This window comes from Emydura macquarii, unplaced genomic scaffold (assembly GCF_026122565.2).
Source record: "Emydura macquarii macquarii isolate MOO-44397 ecotype Brisbane River unplaced genomic scaffold, CSIRO-AGI_Emac_v2 contig_1876, whole genome shotgun sequence".
NCBI lineage: Eukaryota > Metazoa > Chordata > Testudines > Chelidae > Emydura > Emydura macquarii.
In genome coordinates, this window is record NW_027132013.1 from 24,824,350 (window position 1) to 24,848,191 (window position 23,842).

The 23,842-nt window shown below is 44.6% G+C and overlaps 1 long non-coding RNA gene across 1 annotated transcript in view; it reads right to left on the bottom strand.

Moving 5' to 3' along the window:
* The window catches only part of LOC137159691 (uncharacterized), a 35,840-nt gene that overhangs the window by 10,685 nt on the left and 1,313 nt on the right, over positions 1–23,842 (bottom strand). Inside the window, exon 2 of the long non-coding RNA XR_010921694.1 lies at positions 21,018–21,169. This is a non-coding gene — a long non-coding RNA (uncharacterized lncRNA). The remainder of the gene's footprint in view (positions 1–21,017; positions 21,170–23,842) is intronic.

A 23,842-nucleotide genomic window follows, 5' to 3' on the forward strand; every position in this document is an offset into this window, starting at 1 on the left:
CAGTAGTCCAGCAGTGGTCGCAACAGTGCCAATACAGAGGTAAAATAACTTCTACTCTAGCTGGAGATTTCCCTGTTTATTCTTAAGCATTTCAGACTTGGGATAACTGGTACCCACTCCCTGAGAAATGAAGCAGGGAAAGGGGACTGTGCACCTTCAGCCCAGTACTCAGTGACCAGCGCATTCCTTCAGTTTATTTAGCATTACCAAAAACGTAACAAATAATATTAACATTGTTCTTAACAACCAAATGCGGTCTTAAAAAGGCAAAACTGCACCTTGAATATTATCAGCCGTTAGCAAGAATAATTCCAAAGTTTGTAAGCTGTTGTGATGTAAAACATCAGTGAGATTTCAGCACTACAGGAGGAGATACAAGATTACAACTCCTAGTTCTTGTACAGTGTCAGACAAGTAGCTGGTTACATGCCACCCACTATCACAAACGAAAAAAAAAAAACCCCATCAGAAATTGAATGTCAGCATACAAACAAGAGCCTCTAGCAATAAAAATAGCAAGGTGATTTAGAAACATTTTTCTTTACTCTGTCATAATGTAAACTGGATTTTTTTGATGGTTGAAATAATGAGTTCTGCAACAAATGACATATGATCAGGAACAGAATTTGAATGGATCCCATAATGCTTTGAAATGTTAATTTCTAAGACTGGAGGAGTTTTGAATGTGTGAGGAATGTATAGGCATGTCCTTTGATATTTTTTATAATATCTGGCACAGTGGACTCTTTTATCATTGAAATTTTGATAGTAAAAAATATTGTCCTTAAATAAATGTGTCTCTTGGCTAGCCAACTTTGATGGGAATGTAGAGCTCATTACTAATTGTCCATTAATCTGGGACATTTGATTAAATGTAACCTACCTGCATGCTACAGAAGGGCACTAATTACAAACTATATCAAAGAGGTTGTGTCCAACGGCACCCATTTAAAATGTCTAATTGAAACAAATGGCAAATTGCAAATGGTCTACACGATACAGCTCTCCCTTGATATGATAATTTTTACCTTTAATTATCCTGGAAAAATATATGCAGGTATGAAAGAGATAATTAATTCCTTACTTCAACTGAGGACCCTTTGAGCAATGAAGTGGTTACATTTCCCAAGCCAGCCTGATTTTATTACAGCATGAGGACTTGTTGGAGGCCTCCAATCACTAGAGGGCAGGTGAGAATCAGATAAATACTTGCTACAGATTTTGAATTGATTGTATTTTATGGGTTTGTTCCATTGGATTTAGAGCAGCTCAGGCTACACAGATGAAATAAAACTACAGTTTTCTGGCTCATAATTCCAGCCTTGCAGGCAGCATTTCCTACTGAGAGAACAAGAAGAGAACCAGAAGAAATACAATAGGTGCTTGTGGGCACACTGTCTGCTGATTTAGTTTTTTTCTGCACATTTTACTGTATTCTACAGAATTTTACACTTTAATTAAAAAATACAAAGGGGTATCACAAGTCATCGATTTTTAAATAAAACCTTATGTTGGGGAGTTCTGCCCAAAAACTAGTAACACAATAAAGTTAAAAGTTATTAATGTTTTTGGTGAGAAAAGTACTTTCCTAGGTTAACTAGAGCATTGCTGGTTCAGGCTGCATTATGCAACCAACAGAAAACAATGTATACAGAAACAGAAATATGGACTTTGCCTATTTATCAGTCTAGTAGTTATTCATTCCATTTAATTACTTATCCTTTCAATTCAGTTTGACCTAATCAGAAACACCTGGATCTATTCATTTATAAATAATAAACTATATTTAATTTTACAAAGCAAATTTAGAAGTTTGTTACATAGTGTAACAAGACAGTTTTGGCACTGCCAGGTGCAAAATGTATGCATAATTGGATACCTAATTTGCATAAGCAAATTGTGGTAGTTATGCAAAATTAGCTAATTTGATGCATTTGCACACAAAGTTATCAAATGTACATGTGCAACTGCAAAAGCTTTATGCATAAATTCAGCACACAACTGTCCACATATTTTGCCTGTGCAATTGTGCACCTAAACTTTTTGATAATCTGGCCCTGAATTTTTAGCTGGGGCTACCACAATGTTTTCAGTCTGGTGCACACGGTAACACGGCATTATTTGTGAAAATATTCTTAAATATTTCAGATGTTTCTTTCCTTACCTTGCTTCCAAATGTGTCTTGCAAATGCATTTATGAAGACAGATGGTTCAAGTTGTTCAAATGCAGAGCTGGATAGAAAGGATACTAAAGTTTAAGGGCATTCGGGTCAGATTGTTTGACTATGGCTCATCTTCAAAGCATGATGCACGGCTCTTAAACCTCAGCACATGGTAGGAAGGATGCAGAAATGTTTTGCCCCACTGGCACTGCCTAGAGCCATTGTGCTTGAAACGGACACGTTGCCTCTGGGAGCTCTGTGGGAATGCATGCAGCAGCAGCCCCTGCCTTTCCCTTTAACAGAGAAATATTTATGCCTTCCTAGACTCAGGCCTGTTGGTAGCATGGAAAAGAGCGGAACCGTGGTCTTATTTCTGCCCTGTCCCTTGTGGGGTTTCTAGCACCACCATCAGAGCAAGGGCTGGTGTTGATTCTGGCATCTGCATGTGAACGCAAGTGGATAGTGTGTGGGAAAGACTCTTGCATCCTCCCCACTCTTTGGGCTAGCCACAATTTTGTCCTTAATGTTCTGCAAAGCTCCTTCGTCTTAAGGAGGATGGAGAGGGGGGACTACACAGATTTTTGCCATTCACCCTAGTGATGTATCCAGCTTCTGTTTCCTATCCAGTTTAGTAAAATAAACGTTAAATGACCCTTCTTGTATTTGACATTAACATGGGGGAGAAAGGAGAATGACAAGTAGAACAGAGAGAAAAATAAAAACCACAGCCAAAAATCTGCAGAATTTCAACCAGAGCCATGGATAGGCATAAGCAGACTAAGCAATTGCTTAGTGCCCTGAGCAGCTCAAGGAAGTTCCCCATTCACTTGTGTTTTTTGTGTGTGTGTGTGTGTGTGTGTGTGTGTGTGTGTGTGTGTGTGTGTGTGTGTGTGTGTGTGTGTGTGTGTGTGTGTGTGTGTGTGTGTGTGTGTGGAGGGGAAGGGGGGAGAAATATTCCTGCTTAGGGCTAGCACCACCTGTGATTTCAGCAATCCTTTCCCCTCTCTTGTAAGCGGGGGATTTGTCCCACATGAATAGAGGAATTTCTCTATTTACACAGTATCCTGGCTGAACAGTGTGATGAAAGGATCTGAGTCCCCACCGCAATTCACTTCTCACTGATACCTGCCCACCTTGACTTTCACTCCCAGCCCTGAGTGAATAGGACTTGCGTCACACAGGGAGGACTGAGCCCTGGGGTTCCTGGGTGTTTTCCTCAGTCTCTCTATAGGCAGTTCTGGGCAGGGAGTCTGGTGACCCTCCTCCAGGAAATGCCTAACTCGCTTGTTACCATGGTAACCTGTAATCACTGCAATTTAGTTACACCAAGAAACATTTCTTTGGCCATTAAAGACAACTTCACAGCATAAGCACCGTGAGGAAATGGCTGGGGTTAGGGTCAATACAGCAGTCTCTAAAGTGCAATAAGTTTTACAGTTACAACAAGTTTGCAGCCTGGTGTTGTCTTCTGGACCTGGATGTGCTGCTATGACACTGTGTGTGTGGTACCTGTCAGGCCATGTCCCCCTCTGGCTCTGGCATTTGATGCCCTCTCGACAGACGTTGGGAATCTCTTTCTCTCCCTACACCAGTGCACACAACCCCACTGCAAGAGCAGGAGGCTCATCCAACGATCATCGCTCCAGCTGCTCCTCTAGCTCTGGGCTGCTGCATGGACTGCTGCACTCTCCCTAGCTCTGCAGCTCTGGTCCCCCGACACACACACCCTCTTTGCCTTACTCTGCCCTGGCATCCTCAGCTGGACAATTGACTCTGGGCTCTCGACTCCCTCAATGGCCTGCACTCCCTGTCAATCCCACTGACATGGAGGACCTGTCAGCCCTTGGATCCTGACTCCTCTTCGGTCTTTCTCCTTTCCTTGGGAGAGGGCCCAACCAAACAGCTCTAAATTTCCATAAGAGGCCAACATCCTGCTTACACCATCAATAGATTTTGGTGCAAAATCTCCATGAATTTTACTAAAATACCCAACAAATTCCCATTGTCCCTGGTAATGACCATTCATTTATAAAGTGTCCACCCCTGCACAGCCTCACAGATTCTGCAACCAATCTTATATAAAAGTAAACAAATTCTGGGCCCACTGCCTAGAAAGACCATCCAAGCCCTCATAAGCTAAGCAAAAACAAAACCTCAGAGCTGGTGAAAAAGGGAGCCAGAAATGGTCAGTGATGCATTGATGCAATTAGAAAATAAATGCAATTACTAATGTGCTATGAAACTTATGGTAAAACTGGCTCGTACATGATTTAAGAGCCTATTAGTACTTATCTAAACAATCAGTATAAAGTTAATCTGCATTTGTCCTCTTCCTGCCCTTCATATGTCAGGAGGACAGAAGGAGCAGAAGCCAAGTTCCATCACTAGTGATTGTATTAATTTGGTGCAACTTCTGTGTCACTCTCTTATGTGGATCCAGAATGCTATGCTGAAGCAGGAAGTGTCTTGTAGGTAGCTTGCTGGGACCATGAACTCTTGGAAGAAAATTCAAGTGGACTAAATGGACCTTATCCTTGCCGGAAGCAAAGGGAGTAGTACCTTAAAAATCCAAAATGGTATAGTATTTTTTCCTTAAAATGATCAATACAATTCTATTAGATTTATGGGACATTAGAGGCTCCATCTAATGGCTATTTTAACACCTGGAGATCCCTGCAACTTAAAAGCAAAACCCATATATAGTAGTTTAGCAAAGGGTTCTGTTAGGGTTGTGTTTTCAATTTCAAACACTGGTCTTCCATTTTGTGTATCCTTGGGTTAGGAACAGGTGATTTGGTCCCAGGATGTTTGCACCACTAGCCTTCTAGGGGAATCCACTGCCAGGGAGGTCAGCTCTAATTCTGCAACTTGGTCTCCACAGGAATCTTTCAGCAGAGGCTGCAAGTGTGGGAAGGATGCATTGATTCAGTGCATCCCCTAGGTGCCCAGCCAATGGTAACTACCCCTGGTACTGTACTAGCTGGTTCCAGCTCTGGTAGAGTGGGTGTTGCAAGCAATGCCATGACTCCTTTCTAGGCACACTGTCTGCCACTAGAAATGCTGTATCCTGGGCTATATTGGCAGAAGCCCCTTGAATCAAGTTCCATTACTAATTTCTCTCTCTCATGGTGCAAGATGGATGCATACCTTCTCACTACTTGCTCCTTGTTCACAGGTCTCCTGAAGGGAGGGGTTTACGCATTAACCCGTTGTACTATCCAGTTCCCAGTGGTCACTGGTCAGGTTCGTTAGTACTCCAGCCTTTCCCCTCCAGCACTTCAGAGCAAGGCCCTTCAATCCTAGTTATTCAACTGGATCGTTTTAAAAGCAATGCAAGGCTAATCCAGCCTCGGGGGCTGAAGAGCAATTATCTAGTTGACATCCCAGCCTCTGTTGGCCTAGAAAGAGACTGAGTGCCTGGGCAACCGTATTTGGATCTCCCGCGGTACAGAGCACAATGGCAGGGCCAATACTGCATTTTGATTCAGCAGGAAGAGAAAGAGGTTCTAATCCTTGGAGACACCAATCCTGATCTGCCAGACACCATTGTTTCTTTACAGAGGCACCCAAGCAATTGTGCGATTTTTCAAGTATATCCATCCTGGGTCTGGATTAATGATGGCACAAGTCCATAACCCTGAGCACAGATCTCTTTCTATGCACCCAGCTTGGATTAACACCCATAATTAAAGCACATGCAATTCTCAATCCTTTGCCACATACCTACTGTGCATAATCATTTGTTAGGAGAGCACTCTGCCCTTCCTGGCAAGTGGAATGCTAAGTGCCAACCAAAGAAGAGAAGTGATGGACAGTGTGCTTCACATGGCCAGTGCCAACTGTCAATGCCTCTTCGTTTAAGGACCAAAGATTTAATTTTACACGAGATCCTGATCTTCCCCTCACACTGGGTCCACGGGGGGACAGAAAGGGCAGCAGAACAGAAATGGGATAAGACCTCATTCTTTGTCCAGGCCGTGAACTGAAATAGACTCACAGACCATTTTATGACAATGATGGTCCAAGTTAACTTCTGACCGGCTCTAAGGTCTGAATTCTGGTCCTACTGAAGCCTATAGGACTTCCACCATTTTGCTCCATGTGAATTTTGCCATTATTTTTGATGGGAGCAGGATTAGGCCTACATTGCTCTTTAAATGTGGTGGGCTGTCATGGAGCAGTAGGCCAATTCCTGACAAGTTGCCCCCATGAAAAAAAGGGAAGTTTTGACATTGTTTGCTCAGTGTCATCCTTGTAATTGCCTTAAAATGGTCCACCTTCCATCTATTATTATATAAAGAAAAACAAAGCCTGACTTCTACTGCAACAGTCTGAAAGGGAAAGCCAAAGCTGGGAGTCTGAACTATGGAAGTAGGTTTTCCTTTGTCAGGCCCTGAGTTCTTGCAGAGATAGATTTCATTTTCTAGACTTCTCTGAAAATGGTTCTAATAAGACAATCCTTCTTGACCATTCTTCTTTCAAAATTTTTTAAATTAGATTTACTGGCAGATTTAGCATCCAGAGCTTCAAAATCAATTCATCTCTTTTTTGAAGTATAATATGTAATGGAGACATTTATCTCTCGAGGTCAGTCCATGGGCTACTACTACTGTGCCTGACTGTACATTTTGTGAAACCAGAGAATGGAAAAAAACAAGTAGGTGATCCAGATAATCTCCCCACAGTACAAAATTGTTTCCTACACTCTAGTGTTTTGTCCAGTCTAGTTTTAAATGGCTCAAGTGACGGAATTTCTACTACTTGCTTAGGGAGATGAATCCACTACCTAACTAATCAGTAAGTGAGATCCCAACATTCAATTTAAATTCTCCCTGTAAAGGAGTCCACTTACTGCATGTGTGCCTCTTGTGGCTGGGTCTGGGAAGTAGCTCTTGCCCCATCTGGCACTACCTTCTGTAAGTTGCTCATTCTATGGCCCCTCTCTCTCCGGGATGTGGGGCACTCCCTCTTTGTGGCCAAGTCACTATATATCCCCCTCCTTTTGGGAGCAACAAAGTCCCACCGGACAGACTGTCTGGATGTTGCCTCAGACAGTCTTCTGTTCCACATCTCCTGGCCCTGTGCCACTTTCCCAGTGGCTGTCTGGGGAAGCCAGGCCCTCCAACTACACTGTAACCAGCCGCCAAGATCTGTGCACTCCCACCTCTTGCTGCTGTTTCCCTGAGCTCCCCTCTACCCAGCCTCTCTCACGCTTTCTTCCTTGTAACTTCTCTGGGTCGACTCTTCTTTCAGGGCTAGGATCCCAGGGCTTATTCTCCCCTCTAGGTTTCCTCCTAAACCCCTCCACCCCCTCTGTTCCTAGAGGGTGACTGCAGACTCCCTCTCCCTGCAGCCCCTTTCTGCTTCCATCTTCCTGACTTTACACTAACCAGTCTGCTCCTGCCTACTTGAGCATCATGATCATTTAAGCCTGACTCTCCTTCCAGGTGCAGCCAGGTACTATAACTGGCCTCTGAAGCCCACACTTACACCTTCAGGCCCTGTATGGGTTACACTCACCCTCATACCCCCATTCTTAACTTTCTCTCATTACAACCTGTTATTTCATCTCTAATTAAAAACCCCTTGCACTGTCTTAAGAAGAGTAGAGTGAAATTTTTCAGCTGAAACTTTCCAGCCAATCAATACATATATACATATGCAGATTCGGAGAGACTGAATTTCTTTGTGAATTCGTGTCCATTTTGCTGAATTGTGTCAGCTGAAAAAAAAAATCTTTAACCGAATTTCCCAAAATCAAAACATTTCATGTCAACAAAATAAACATTTTGAATTTTTTGGTCCTAAACAATTTCAATTTTCCTTTAATTGAGTTAAAAAAAAGCCATCAGATGTTTAAAAATGGTCCAAATAAAAACCCAATTTTTTTTTTCAGAATTGCCCGTGAACTGAAAAGTCAACTATTCACACACCTCTAGTCCTAAATAATTTTTATCTTTCTTCTGCTGTATATTTTGAGGCTGGCTAATATAATGGAGCAGAACAGCTTTTGAAAGCACAGTCCCACCACCTCCATTCAGGCAAACAGCAAGCTTACGCTCTATTTTTGCACTCTGTTTCAATATCTTTTATATTCCTGTAATCTAAAAAACTTCCATGCCTCCCAGGATCACCATTGCTGTGCAAAGAAAGTGCACACACAATAAAAAGTCATGCTGTGACATTGGCCTCCAGGGGAGCCATGCTGAGATTGCTTAAACAGGGCAAACTGCAAAGAATGGAGTAGGCAAAGCACTAAATACTGGTGGTTTTTCTTCCATAAGATATACCAAGCCACCAACAAACAGCTTCTGATCACTTCACTGGTCATTCAAAAGACAAAACAGAATTTCCTTAAAACCATCAGCTCTTTGGCTAGCACCTAGACAGCCAAGTCAAATATGATGGGGATTACTGAAAATCATATGTAAAAAAGTTTTACCAAACCCAAAGGATCGGGTCAATCCAAACAGGTCAATGAATAGTTCAGATCTTACCCAAATACATGCTTAAAGCCAATTCTTATTAACTAAACTAATTTTTTTTTTTTAAAAAAAAGGAAAGAGTAAATACACAAACAAAAATAAAGCTCTTAGGTTATTTTCAATGCATAGATGATAACTGAGTTACAAAGTTGTTAAATTGCAAAGTCTCTGAAATTACCCAAACAGCTTGGTAGTCATCAGTCCTTGTTCAGAGCTTCTTTATTAGAAATCCAATCCAGAGAAATGAAGACTAAATAATCCATCCACAGAGTTTGTTCAAATTCTCCCATGAGAATTAGCAGGGTGATTCCAGGCTGGTGCTGTGATCCCAATCTTGCGATCCAAACTTTCCCTGACAAGCTTGGACAGATTTGAGATAAAAAGGATCAGTCCACTTATAGTCTTTTATAGATCCGTGCAGGCTGACCAATATCTTCTTGACAACAGGAACCTCCTTGAACAATTAATAGATGATTACTTTTGGCTCTGAAGTATCATTTCCTATGTCCTGTGCATACTGGTAACTAGTTCAATTACCTTGTGCTGATGTGCTGTTTACAACCATTCACAGATATTTACTACTTAAACTTCAAAGAGAAATAAAATAATAGTATTGTGACATTCAAGTTCCATCTAAATATCCATATGTTCCTCTTGAACTCTTAATCAATAGAACAGTGATAGCAATGTAGATAAACTGTTTTCCTGTCTAACCTCTAACAAGTTATAGGTAAACATCAAAAAACTACCAACATAGACTAAAGCTTTGATATGCAAGTGTATTTAAGGAATGACCCTCACTACAGTTGTATTCTCCTATAATATGTCTCTAAAGGTGAGATTTGGGCCATGCACTTGTAAAGTTGCTTGCTTTTTCTGGCCTAGTGTCACACGCACAGCACGAAAGGAAGAACCAAACTCAGTGACATTATAGCTTTGAAGCCTTGAGCCAAGTGAGCTCCAAGCCAAAGTAACGGTTGTACAGGGCCCAACTTTGTGGGAGGTCCTCACACACCACGCAAGCATCGCAGACCACAAGCTAGCCTTCCCTGTTTTGCCAATTACAGAATCAAAGTGAGAGGAAACAATCCCAGATCCCCACCCTCTCCAACAGCAAGATCCGGGAATAACTCATGGGTGAATCCTCAACGTCAGTGTCACAGGATCCCACAAATTGTAAAGCTGGGCTGGCATTAGTAATGAAATATCAATGCCTTAAGTAGGGCTTGAGGAGTCTATCTTCACATTTCCACATGGAACTAAGCTTCCTAATTATCATGAGGTGATAGAACAAGCATCCATGTCTTAAATAACTGTGTAAAGTGCTGGTTTGCTCCCAGCCCACAAAGAATCCACTGCCACACTCAGACTCTTTGGCAGGCAGCTTTATTGCTCACCCACAAACACAACCCTACAAACACTTCCTCAGCCCATGTTGGGCTATTTCCCCTTTGCCTCTCTCAATTCCTCCTGTCTCAGGGCCAGTGGCAGGAGTCTCATGCTCTGTTAACAGAGCACTGCCACCCAGTGCTTTCTCCCCCCCGGGAATCCTTTTTCCCCAGCAGGTTTTACTCTGGCAGCCACTTTGAGGAAGCTTGCTCCTGCTCCCGCTGCTCAGGCCTCCTGGACTGTCTCCCTATGCCAGTGGTTCTCAACCTGTGGCCCAATCAGCATGCAGCTGCGGCTCATGTGACATCCTTAGGGCCATACTGGTAATATTGGTTGCAGTCCACAATGGTAAATAGGTTGAGAACCACTGCCCTATTGCCATGGAGCAAGCAGCGAGAGCCCTCTCTCTCCTGTCTCCACCCCTTTGCTGATTAACTCGCTCCCCTCAACTCCCCTCCCAGGTTCCTTCTCTTATAGCCCAGCTGGGGCTCCATTGACCAGTCTTCTATCTTAAAGGCTTGTGTCACCCTGTGACAAATTGTCAGCTACCTAATACAGCCTTGGAAAACTGTCTTGAAAAATCTTGTAGCCCAGGCCCAAACCTACTCACCCACCCTTACCATGATGATGATTATGGATAACAAACACTCACATCTAATTACATTCTGCTCATCTGTCAAAGTTACTCACCCAAGACATGTGGGTTAGTAATATTTTGCAAGGGTGACCCAATAAAGCAATGTAAGTGCAGAGCTGCCCTTCAAATTACATAAAGCTGGTGAAGTTGAACCTGATTTGAAGAAACTGGAAATGTAAAGGAGAATCTTTGCTTTCATCTTAGGAAATGTAAGTTTCCAGCCCTTTTCTTTTTCCTTAAAAACCATGAACCAATATAAGAGAGACAAGGTGGGTGAAGTAATATCTTCTATTGGACCAGCTTCTGTTGGTGAGACAGACAAACTTTTGAACTTGCACAAGGTCCTGACCTGACCTGGCCAGAAGAAGAGCTCTGTGTAAGCTCGAAAGCTTGTCTCTCTCACCAACAGACAAGATAGCTTGTCTCTCTTACCAATAAAAGACATTATCTCACCTACCTTGTGTAAAGTTGTCTGGAGTGGCTCACGACTGAGTGCCAACTTCAGGTCAGGGTGCTAAGATGCAGGGCACAAATTCCAACTGGTTGTGAGTTCTATACTTGCATTTCACCAGCCAAACAACAAGTGTGAACTCCTCAAGCACTGTAACAGCTTTAACATGGAGTCAGAGGCAATCCTGTTGGGTACTCTGGTCTATCTTGCTAGCCAGGCAAATTTGCCTTTGTGAAGGATAGTCCCTTACCTCAAAAATCACATCAATATTCAGGTTGCTCTCAGTCCCAAAGGACCAGTCACTTACCCAGGTCAATTGTACCTCCAATAATACTTCTAGACGATCCTATAATACTAACCACAGATTTATTAAGAAAGAAAAAGTAGTAAGAGAGTTATTTACAAAGTTAAAGCAGGTAAACATACAAACACAAATGAGATATAGTCTTAGGTTCCAAAAGGTAGTAGTAGCTGCTGCTATAATGGGCAAGCTCTATATACGCTTTAGGGCTTGGGGATCCCTTGCTTATGCTTAGAAATACTGCCCTCTCTGAATTCCAAGCAGCATAGTGATACAGCTCCTTCTGGTCAGGCATTTTTATTCCCTTCCCCCAGCGTTCAAACTGATGGAACAAGTGTGGCACTTGTCTCCTCTTCATTGGGGGGGAGGGGAGGGAGCGGGAACCAATCAACAAAGATTGTTCTTTGATGTTTCACAATGGCTCATTTGGTTTCATACTATAGGCTACAAATATAAGTTAGATCAATAACTGCAGTATCCTACAAGTATTTCAGCAAGTCTAAATACTAAACACATTCGTATCAACTTAACATCTCTTTTAACAATGCTAACACAAAAGTGTGTCAGACTGGTCTCCAGCTATCCCTTTGTCAGAGTTCAATAAGGCCTAAGGGCTTTTGGCATGAACTGGCACCTGGTCTGCCAGCATGGCACCTGGTCTCTCTAATATCCTGGGACCAACACGGCTAAAACATTGCATAAATTGATATAAACAGACTGCTAAGATTGACAGGAATGAGGTAGCTCCACTTTTTAATATACAATTAGTGTTTTCTCTTTCAGGTTCTCATGCACAATCACAACACTGTAATGTTTGATTTGCAAAAAATATTACAGGGAGATTTGTGTATGTGTGTGGGTGTCTGTTGAAAACTAATTTGTAGTGGAATTAAAAAAAACATGGAAACATTTCTGTTGGTCTTAGGTTTTGTAACAACTTGTTTTCACAAAAACCTAAATTTTAGGATAATTTCAACCAGAGACAGTCCTTTTGAGATACTACAGTTTTGTACCTAGAACTAGCTTTCAGGAAGGCTGCAATGCTGAAATGTCACTGGGTTTGCACTCTCTCCCCTGATGTGGGTGTCTTCAAGAAGCACCAATTAAATGAGTTTTCCTTTCCCAAACATTTCTATGCGTTGGACTCTTTTCCTTATGGTTGTTAATATCCGTGGAAGTTGTGCTTGTCGTGTTTTCTCTTTCTTTTCATGAGAACTGTTTATGTGGTTGCTTATCCTCTTTACTATAACACCAAAGAAGCTTCCTCACTTAGTGGGACTTTTTGCTGAGCCCCCTCTTTATTTATTTGTTCCTATGACACAATGTGTTTAATCAGACACCATCCTCACTTAATGTCTTGGCTTAATGTGGGTGTAGGCCTGTTTAGCAGCACTCCTTCTAGGTTGGCTAGAACCTCAGCATGCTTGATCAGTGTTTATTAGTGAAAAAACGATCAGCAGTCCAATGATCTCCCTGGTGTTGTTGAATTTGCTTAGAGCTACTGGCCTGGATAAGAATCCTCAAATGTTTCTTTGTTTACCCCGTAGCACTGACCCAACAAGGAGATAATGTTTCTGACTTCTGGGTCAGACAATTTGAGCTAAAATCCTAAGAATGGCAGAACCAGAACAGGCTCACTTACTAGTTTAGTCACATATTCTCTCATTGATAGAGGCCCATGCTGGCTGCTAGTTTTAATAAATAAGAAAGCACGAATGTGGCTAGTGCACCCTGAGTTTCCACAAGTGCCATCTGAATGTCCTGAGATGCCTAGAAGTGCCCAGTGCCACATGGCATAGGATTTTCATTTGCCTCCAGCCAGCCTCTCCCCATTCCCTTGAGGCCAGCCAGTGAGCCTGCTTGTGCCTGTCACTGGAATGGTGGGACTCTTGCTCAGTGGCAGAGCTGTGACAACTGTCTGCCATTGCAGTTACACCAGTAAGCACTGTCACGGGACACCCCTCAACATGCTGGCACCTCCTGCTGGTTGTCTTGGGGATTAGCTCCGCAGGTCAGCATGCCCTCTCCCAGTGGTGCCTCGCCCACTGTTCCTTCTGACCCTGGACCCATGTCACTCCAAGGACCGCAGTGTCATCTTCATGACACAGCCCTCCAGCCGAGTCAGGATCTGTGCTCTCCCCTTCCTGGGTGCGTGCTGCAATTCAACTTCTCTGCCACTTTCCCAGTGGTGACTGAGAGGGGATGAGATGGGGGGGAAGGGTGGGCTGGACCCACCCACTACCCTGGGTCCCAGCCCAGGGACCCTGTAGATAGCAGCCACGTGTTTTATCCCCTCCAACGCCTCAGTATCTTTCCCTGGGCCACTTCCCTGTGGTTCCAGCACCTTCTTCACCCTTGCCTCAGGCCATCAGCCTACCAACCCCAGCAGCCAGCCAGGAGCTTGCTCTAGCTTCCCCAATCCCTGCTAGCAGCACTGCTCTGTCCAGGGTGCTAGCTGCTTCCTTCTACCTGCCAGGCACTGGTCTTCCCTCCTTGAGCTCCTGGGAGTAACTGACCCTGCTCTGTCCTGCAGCAATTCTTATATGGGCCTGCCTGGCTGTTCCTCTCAGCCCCTCTCTAATTGGCTGCTTCTTGCACAGCCTCTAGGGCTCTATTAACCCCATGGAGGCCAGTGTGGGGCCAGCGACCCATCACAGCTCCAAAGCCATAAATCGCCACTGGTGCAGCTCTACAGAGGAAGGTCTGATGTGCACAGGGCACAGGTGTTTTTATTGCTGTGCCATCAACCCTACCCTAACCAGAATAAAAATATCTAAGTGTTCTCTAAACTAGAGCTTGAGCCATTGCTACCACCTGTGGAATGACACCAGTCGTGAACTATGGCTATGAAGTTTGTGAGTGTAAGAGTGACATTTTTCTGAGTCATTCTCAGGTAGCAGAGCTACAAACTGAGGGCTTGTTTCTGAAATAATAAGCTTGCAAGTGCAGATGCAATGACAGACTGCTGCAGCTCTTCTGCTGAGCCACTTGAATGAAACCTTTACTCTGTTGAGTGCTACTTATGTAAGACGACCCATTGAAGCCAAGTGCTGCTCCACCAGCTCTTTTCATTTGCAGATCACTTCATACATCATACATCACCTCCTGTTTAGGCTTATCTTATCTAGCAGCAACTTTTCCACTTAGGGGACTTAAAAATCCTTACTGCAATAGCATATCAGGGTTCAATCAAGTGTCGTAGGACATGCAAACTGATGAATCATCCCCGAACTAGAGCCTGATTAAGCCACATGCATGGATGTGTCATTCCTGTGCTAGGCTCCAACCACCCAAGCCAGGAGCTGGTCTGGTGACTCTTGGGCAGATACAGAACAGCAGCTCAGCCTGCTCAACCTTACTTCATGGCTTGGAACTCTCCCCTGCCTGATAATGGTAACACATTCCACAAGCCTTAACCTACCCCAGCCTTGCTCTTACTCTGACCATGTTCCACCCTTGCTCTGGACTCCTGATTCTGACTCTGAACAATGGCTCTGACCATTAGGCATGACTGCCATGGCTCTGATCACTCAGCCTGACCATCTCATCACAGTTTCTTTCAGGAACAAATCATAAAAGATTAGGGTTGGAAGGGACCCCAGGAGGTTATCTAGTCCAACCCCCTGCTCAAAGCAGGACCAACCCCAACTAAATCATTCTAGCCAGGGCTTAAAAATCTCTAAGGACAGAGATTCCACCACTTCCCTAGGTAACCCATTTCAGTGCTTCACCACCTTCCTAGTGAAAAACGTTTTCCTAACATCCAACCTAGACCTCCCCCCCTGCAACTTGAGACCATTGCTGCTTGTTCTGTCATCTACTACCTCTGAGAACAACCTAGCTCCATCTTCTCCAAATGCAAAGGTGGTTTAAGTTACACCCCTTTTACTAATTTAGGGCCTAATCCAGCACCCACTGAAGTCCATGGAAATGAGCCCTTTCACTCAAACTGGCCTAGACTTACTTACACCCATACTATCCCTGTACAAGGGAATCTAAGGCTGTGTCTATGCTTTGAGCTAGGAGTGCAATTCCCAGCTCACATAAATGTATTTGTGCTTGCATCCAGATACAAAAATAAAAATAGTAGCTTAGTCAGCATCGCAGTAGCATGGGCAGTGGCAGCAATGGGCTAGCTGCCTTGAGTACATACCCACAGGATCTTGGTGGGTTTGTATGTGGGGCAGCTAACCCATGCCCAGGCCCACTGACAGCAATTCTGGGCCCCAGAGCAGACCAGTCAATGGCCCCTGCTCCCCTAGAAAGGGAGGGCTGAGGTTTGCGACCACGGGCGGTGGGTGAATCTTCCCCTCAGGGAGGCTAGCTCCCCGTCCCATCTCTTCCGCTCATGGCCACGCCCACACTTCACTTTCTCTGCCTCAGACTCTGCCTCCGCTCCACCCCAATCCCCACCCTCACCCCATTCATCGCCGCATCCCTCCCCTCTGGTCCTGCCACTTGCTGCATCCTGCCTTCCCGCCGCCCCGCTCGGACCCCCTCGTCTTTCACACATCCCCGTCCTCCAAGGTAGTGAGCGATGGCGGGGGGGGGGGGGGGGGGGGGGGACGGGAGGGGGAGGGACACAGCGGCAAGTGGGCTGAATGGGGGTGGGGCCATTTTTCTCTGTCCTACTGGACAACTGAAGAGGCTTGCATTCTCTGAAATGAACTTTATTGCTTTCTGCCTTCTGACATCCATCTATGGACACCAGTAGCAGTATTAAGTAGCAAAGAATGAACCTCAGAAATCTGAGAGATTATATTCAGATAAACATGGTTTCATTCATCCTTCAGTTCAGATGCTTTTCTAAGCCTTGGTCCTGATTCCCCACTCTAGTTTTGTTGCTCTACTTCCATCAAATCCATGGAGTTACATTGGCAAGCTGGATTTAATTATAAATGGTCACTTACAAAAAAAAAAAAAAAAAAAAGAAAGTAAATAAATAAAACAAAGATCACAAAATAATCAGGTTGCTCCCAGTCCCAAGTGACTAATCACTTACCAGAGATCAATTTGTAGCTTAGATCTCCCACCAAAGACAATGTTAGTAGCCAAACCTGTAATAAACTAACTAAGGATATATTAACTAGGAAAAAGAAATGGGGAATTATTTACAGGTTAAAGCAAGCAACTATATATACACAACTGAGTTTCACTCTGATTCAAAAGATGACAGAGTTGCAATAATCTGTCAATTCCAAATGTCTTTCAGGGCTGATTCACGCCAAGCACCATGGGGATCTCTTTGCTTATGTTTAGGAATCTGCCTGTCAGAGTTCAGACAGCATAAAAGACATTCAGTTTCTCCTTGTCAGGGTTTTTTGTCCCCTCTATTCCAGTGTTCAAATTCATGGAATGATTTCCTGCCTGGATCTCCTTCCTGAAAGGAGTTAGGAATGCAATCAACAGGTCCTCTCTCCTTCAATGCTGCAGAATACCTCATTTGCCTTCAATGGGGCATCTTGTATACAGGACAAGCCTTTATCTTAATGAATGCTTCTTTTCCTGTTTGGTGAGTTACACCATTACAGAGGTTTACAGCGTGAACACTCAATATAACTTTACACCGTGGGCTATAGAGGTTATAAATGAGATCATTCATGCAGCATCCTACAAGCACTGTCTCTTTGGACTTGGTAATTTCTGTCAGTGTCCAGTGACAGGAGGTTGATACTACAGGAAAACGCTCTTCCAGAGGCTCGTGGTATACCTAAAAGTAAACTTGCAAGGCAAAGTAAAGGCTGGAAGAGCTTCGGAGGAGATTGTTTGGGTGGCCAACAGACTGGAGTAACAGGGAGCAGACACCTAGGTTAGCACCGCGAATCTCTTTTGCTGAAGAGAGGTAACAAGATAACTCACAGTACTGAGTGCCCTGAGAAAGTGTCAGAGGGACACAGTCTTATATTCTTTGTTCCTCAATGTATGACTTTACATTTGGCCTTTGTCACAGGGTGCTCCACTCACCGCTGGTCTGGTGCCTCCTCCAGGTCACTCTGAGGATTAGCTCTTGAGGTCGACCCCCCCTTCCATGGCTTGCATGCCATCACTCTGTCTCTGGTGTGCAGCCCTCTTGCTCCAGGACCCGCAGCGTCTCCTTCATGACTCAGCCCTCTGGCTAGGTCACTCAGTGTTCCCCCTTCCAGGGTACAGTCCATCAGTAGTCCTAGGCAGTCCTCCCATTCACTGCCTCAGTTCTATGCCACTCCCTTGGTGGCTGGCAGGAGAAGCCAGACCTACCCTCTTCTCTGGGTTCCAGTCCAGGGTCCCACAGCTCAGCAGTTCTGGGCTTCCTCTCTCTGCACTCACTGCTTCTTCCCTGCACTGATTTCTACACTCTAGCTCTCCTTCTCCCTCTGGGCGTACCAGTTCCAAGAACTCTCCTCCCACTGCAGACTATCTAACTGCAGCCCCCAAACTCCCCTCCCTCTTCCCAAGGAGTGACTGCTGCCTGCATTCCTGCAGCCCTTCCCAGAAGTCCCTGTCTGTAGCCCACTTCCCAGCTGCACGGGTGAGTCTCTCTCTAATTAGCTGCCTCCAGCTAAAAGCTCCCCTGTTTGCAGCCTAATTAGCTGATTGGGCCCACCTGGCCCAATTCCACTCTTGCAGGGCTAGTGTGGGGATCTCACTCACCCCATCACAGCCTTATTGAAATTGATATTGTTTGATTGAGTCGAAGCGATCCAGATGGCTCTATATCAGTAACATTTCTTCTGCATTATTTACCATTCCCCCAACCTTTGGGTCATCTGCAGACTTTATCTGTAACGATTTTTGTGTTTTCTTTCAGGTGATCGATAAAAATATTCAGTAGCACAGGAGTAAGAACCAGTCCCTGTGGTACCACACTAGATGCATACCCACTCAGTGATGATTTCCAGTTTTGAGACCTATCAGTTGCCCAGTTTTTAATCAATTTATGAGTCCTGTAACAGTTGTTCCATTATTTTGGTCAAGATGACAGGCCTATAATTACCTGTGTCATTCTGTTTACCCTTTTTAAATATAGGCACAACACTAGCTTTCTTCCAATGTCTGGAAATTCCCCAGTATTCCAAGACCTATTAAAAAAAATCAATTAATGGTCAAAAGAGGTCCCCAGCCAGCTCTTTAAAAAGTTTTGCATGCAAATTATTCGGATCTAGTAATTTAAAAGTGTCTGTTAGTAACTGCTGTTTAACACTCTCTTCAGTTACTGTTGGAATGGAACATATTTCTTCCTCTTCGTCATTATTAGATTATATGCATACATCATCTGGCTTTTTCCCAAAATTCAGTTCAAATATTTATTGAACACTTCTGCCTTTTCTGCATTATTGACAAGTCTACCATTTCCATCTAGAAGTAGAGCAATAAAATTGTCAATATTCCTTTTGTTCTGAATATATTTAATCTTCTTATTGTTCTTAACTCTGCTGGCCATAGAACTAACCTCGGGTCCTTTTGCTTCCCTTATCAAGTTTATACAATTCCTAGCTCCTTAATTTTATTCATTGCTATCAACTTCTCCTTTTTGCTATTGTTATATATTTCATACATCTTAACATTCTATGTGACCATCTGGATCTTTAGAGATATCTTCCACAATTTCCATGCCAATGACATAATAATGATTGGATACTCCTAACTGTATAGAATTCCTTCTGGTTCTCCTCTCTGGTAGTCAAAATGTCCCCATCCTCACCTACTTCCACCTTTGTATAATGCCATCTCATCCTCTTGCCTCTAGTGGGTATGATCTTCCAAGTTGTCTTGGATTTCCTCTTTTGTGGGTTCTTTGGTGGCCAGCTCCTTTATTACTTGAATATGGGGTCATGATATAGCTGAATGTAGCTGTCCAAGAACTCCTCTGCCTCCTTTATGCTCCATAGCATTTGTACTTGTCCTTCCAATCCAAGATCTTTTCTTTCAGCAAGAATCTCTTTGGCTTCAGGCAGGAAAGAAATCATGGCACTGTTGTTGCAAATCACAACCACTGAGCCATCACTGACCACTGCATGAGTGTAGAATTGCATCTGGAAAGAGCCTCTCACACTCCTTCTGTGTTTCTGTCTGGCAAGTGGTTTATATTTTAAATTTTGCTACTCAGCTCTACCCCCTCACTAACAAGGAAGGATTAACTACTCAGAGACTTCAGATACTGGGACTGATCAAAGACCCCAGGCCACACAGCTCACAGTCACATGCAAACAAACAGATCTGTCTCATCTGTTTTGTTTAGGGGACCATAACCCATCTACACCTCCCTCATGGAAAAACAAAGAGGCCAAACACACAATTTACCAAGTCCCTCTATCTCCAAACACAGCCTTCCAAAGCTCCTGTTTGCCACTTCTATTCACCTTTGATGTGAGAGTATATCAAAATCGCTTCTTGGCCCTTCTTCAGCAGTGAGTCATGTCACTTGCACTCCATAAACTGTGTACAGGGAAGCAGATGCTCACACTCACTGTCATTCTGACTTTTATCCTAAGAGAGGCAGTGCTGTACAATGGTTAGAGAAGACAGCTTGCAAGTCAGAGACTTGGCTTCTAATCCTGATTTACACTGATTCACTGTGTGTCTTTAGCTTCTACTGGAGTTGCAGGTGCTCAGCACCTCTGGAAATCAGGCCTTAGGTATCACAGTTTGGGCACCCAAAATTTGAAAATGTCTGATCTGATCTTCAGAGGTACTGATACCTACAGCACCCATTAACTCAACACATCTGAATGTTCAGCACCTCTGAACATCAAACCATTAGGCTGGTTAACAGATTGTGCCTCAATTCCCTCCAAGATGTGAATAGTTGTTAAAACACACTCCTTTGTAAAGCGCTTGGAGATTATTGTGCAAAAAGGTATTATATACAAGATGTTTAATACTATTTGATTACTGTTCAGATTATTCCAACAGCTGCAAATCATCAGATGCTTTGTCCTTCCTCTCAGAATGAAAAGAGATGTAACTCTAGTCATAAAGGAACATGAAGGCTCACTGCTATTTTTGCATGTTCTGAATCATCTATTGGAAATTTTCTCCTTTGTCTCCCAATCAGGCAATGAAAACAAAATTAACCTAGTCATTTTTCACTGGTCCCCCTGCTATTTTTTGCCCTGTTACGATGTTATCAGGGATAATGCCTCTTGTAATCAACAAAACAGCCATTGTACGAGACCCTCCCTTGTTTCAAATGATCTTTTATCATTTCCTGGTTCAATGTGAGTAATAATGAATAGCTACGGGGTCTATTCATTCTGATCTCAGAAGAGTTCAAGGCCAGAAGTGACGACCAGATCATCTAGTCTGACCTCCTGCACATCATAGGCCACTAAGCCACATCCAGTTATCCCTGTATTGAACTCAATAACCTGGATTAGACTAAAGTATTACATAATAGTCTAATCTCCTGTGGGTTGTGCCACAGGCAGAAAATTGATTTGGTGCAGGGAATTGATTTGCTGAGATGATTCGGATGATGAAATAGGTTGATTTGATTTTTCCCCCTCATCTTGTAGTCTCCCTCTGTAGAATGAGTGGAGAGTACTTGGAAAGGTGTACTTGGTCTTGAAAAGTAAACAAAGATGGCAGAGCAATTCTCCTTGCAACTATTCACCTTCTCAATTCAGATGCTGTGAGGAGGAGCCATCTGTCTTCAGCAGGACTGCCCCCGCCCCCACACTTGACTGACAAAAGCAGCAGCAGATGCACAAGAATTGTCATTTCAGCTTCATGAGAAAGGGGTCCAGAAAGTGACTAAGGCCATGGCTGAAAAAAAGGAAAATATGTTTAAAAAATCATCCAGAAAGCGGAAGACCCAGCCACAACATACTCATATGCAGAATACTAAGAGGTGAGAAGTGCTAGCTAAGTAATGTGACTGCATAAAACCAGGCTGCTTTGAACTCTTATTGCACAGTGTGTGCTTTTTGGCTTTAACATGAATGATGAGCGTGCCTTCGGGTAATGCCCTTAAATGCAAATCTTATTTCACTCACACCCCCAGATCCCTGAGCATGAGGGGTACTGCCTGTAGCAGAACTGGTGTGGGGACAGGGTTTGGAGACCACTGGCTGTGGGCACAACCTGCACATCAGTGCTGCTGGGCTGCAGATGTGTGAGAGCAGAGTGGGAGTGGAGCAGGAGAGCTGCAGAGAAGACTAGTGGGTCTGCTAGGTTATGTTTACACTGCATTGTAAACCCAGGTCTGTGAGATCCGTGCTTGTGGACTAGATGTTTCCAAGCCCATCCTTGAGTGTCCACACTACACTGTGAACCTGGGTTTACAATTGCTGGACCCAAATCTCACAACTGTGCTAACATGTCTATATTGTACTATGCAGACCTTCTGACTTGGGTATGCGGCTTGAGCTGTGTTTTCAATCTTCAGCTGTCAGTGTAGGCTGCGTGTGTGTGTCCCCCATGTAAGTGCTGTCCCAGCTCTGCACAGGTAACTGAGACGGCACTCATGATCGAATGAATCGACATGACCATGGATTCGCTGAGCAATGAAGGCACCTGGGCCAGGTTTATTGCAGTTGAAGCACAATGAGAAGTGACGTACCGGTAGACTACTGTACACTTCAAATATGAGTGCTCCAGTACAATGGACTTGGCACAACTTAACGGTGGGAAACAAGGTTACTTATCAGTAACTGATGTTCTTCGAGATGTGTTGCTCATGTCCATTCCATTATAGGTGTGTGCATGCCTCCGTGCATGGCTACCGGAACTTTTTTCCCCCTTAGCAGATCCTGTAGGGCCGGTTCTGGTGCCCCCTGGAGTCCCGCGCACATGGCGCTGTATATGAGGCACTGCCGGCCCTAAGCCCCCTCAGTCCCTTCTTTCCGCCAACTCTGGCGGCGGGGACGCGGGGTGGGTTGTGGAATGGACACAAGCAACACATCTCGAAGAACATCAGTTACTGGTAAGTAATCTTGTTTCCTTCTTTGAGTGATTGCTCATGTCCGTTCCACTATAGGTGACTAACAAGCAGTACCTTGGAGGTGGGCCGGAGTTAGTGGCATGGGCTGGGAAGGACCAGGTCGAGATCCCAGGGAAGCACTGGGTTGCGGGCCTACGGATAGAGCCTCCCACCCCCTTCAGGGACCGAACCGCCATCTGACGGGAGGACCGCAATCTCCCTTCCAGGGGCTGATGGGCAGCTGATATGGCTACTGGTGGGGCTTCAGAGAGGCCAGTCAGTCAGTCCCTGGAGCTTTAGCTGCGGCAAATATTTCCCAGATCACCTCCTGGTGAAAGGCCGAGTAGAGTATCTTGGGACTGCTCCCGGCAGGCAACAGCCACTTCCACTCAACCCGGTACACGGCCTGAGTGGAGGGTTTCCTGCTACCCATCGGTACACACTGGGCTTGTTCTGAGCAGCTCGCTCATCACCTCTCGGCCACCGATCTGTCACTCCCTGAGGTGTCGAGGATCCAGGTCTGGGCACCACAGGTGACCGTGATCCTGGGAGCTGGAATCGCGTTGGCTCAGAGGCTCTGGAGGTGGGCGATCAAGAAATCCAGCAGCATGTTGAACCTGTGCTGGCGTGGCCAGCCGAAACAATCGGGATGGTATCTGATTAGCCCCTCCTAGTTGAGCAGGACTGTATGCCAGAGGGGAGGGCAGGAGAGCGAATATAAAGGATTCTGATCGCTACGGACGAATGGCATTGGCAAGCGCCCCTGCCCCTTGACCATGGAGGGAGCAGCACTGTGGACACCTCGTGCTGCAGACTGATACATCCTGATTCCCTTTGGGGAAATCCCCCTCCAGATGGTCGTAGATGCCCTTAGTGGGCGCAGCAACCCCTTGTGGTGAGGAAGAGCGACCCCTTGACATGGTCTGCCTCGCCGTTCCTCACTCCTGGGAGGTGATCACCGCCAGGTCCCAAGGACCAATAGTTTCCCTTCACAAGGCTGATGAATGGGCTTCCGCCACCTGTCCGTGTGGTACATAGTCGCTACACTGCCTGACAGCACCTGTACCTCCCTGCTTTCAATAAAGTTCCGGTAGCCATGCACGAGGCGTGCACTCACCTATAGTGGAATGGACATGAGCAATCACTCGAAGAAGAACTTTCCGTTATCCCCTAGGCCGGACAACTTCATTCCCTCTGACACCCTCTTTTATACACCGTTACAGACAATTTCGTTCTGCCCCTTCAACGTAGGTAGTTGTCACCCTCTTGACGTAGTCTAATATCACCCTTTACCTTACATTGGATGGTTCAGGCAAAACATCTCTATTTATCATATTCTAAGACATTTTTATCCATCAAAGTGTCATTTCAGGGGGTCAGGTTGCCCTTGTTATTTCTTTGGGGTTAGGATGTCCTGGTACCTTCTGCACCTGCTATATATTTTTAGTAATGTTTTGGAAATATAAGTGTTTGCAGTATCAGTTCTTCTTTGTGCCAGTTTCTGTGAGGTCGTAAGT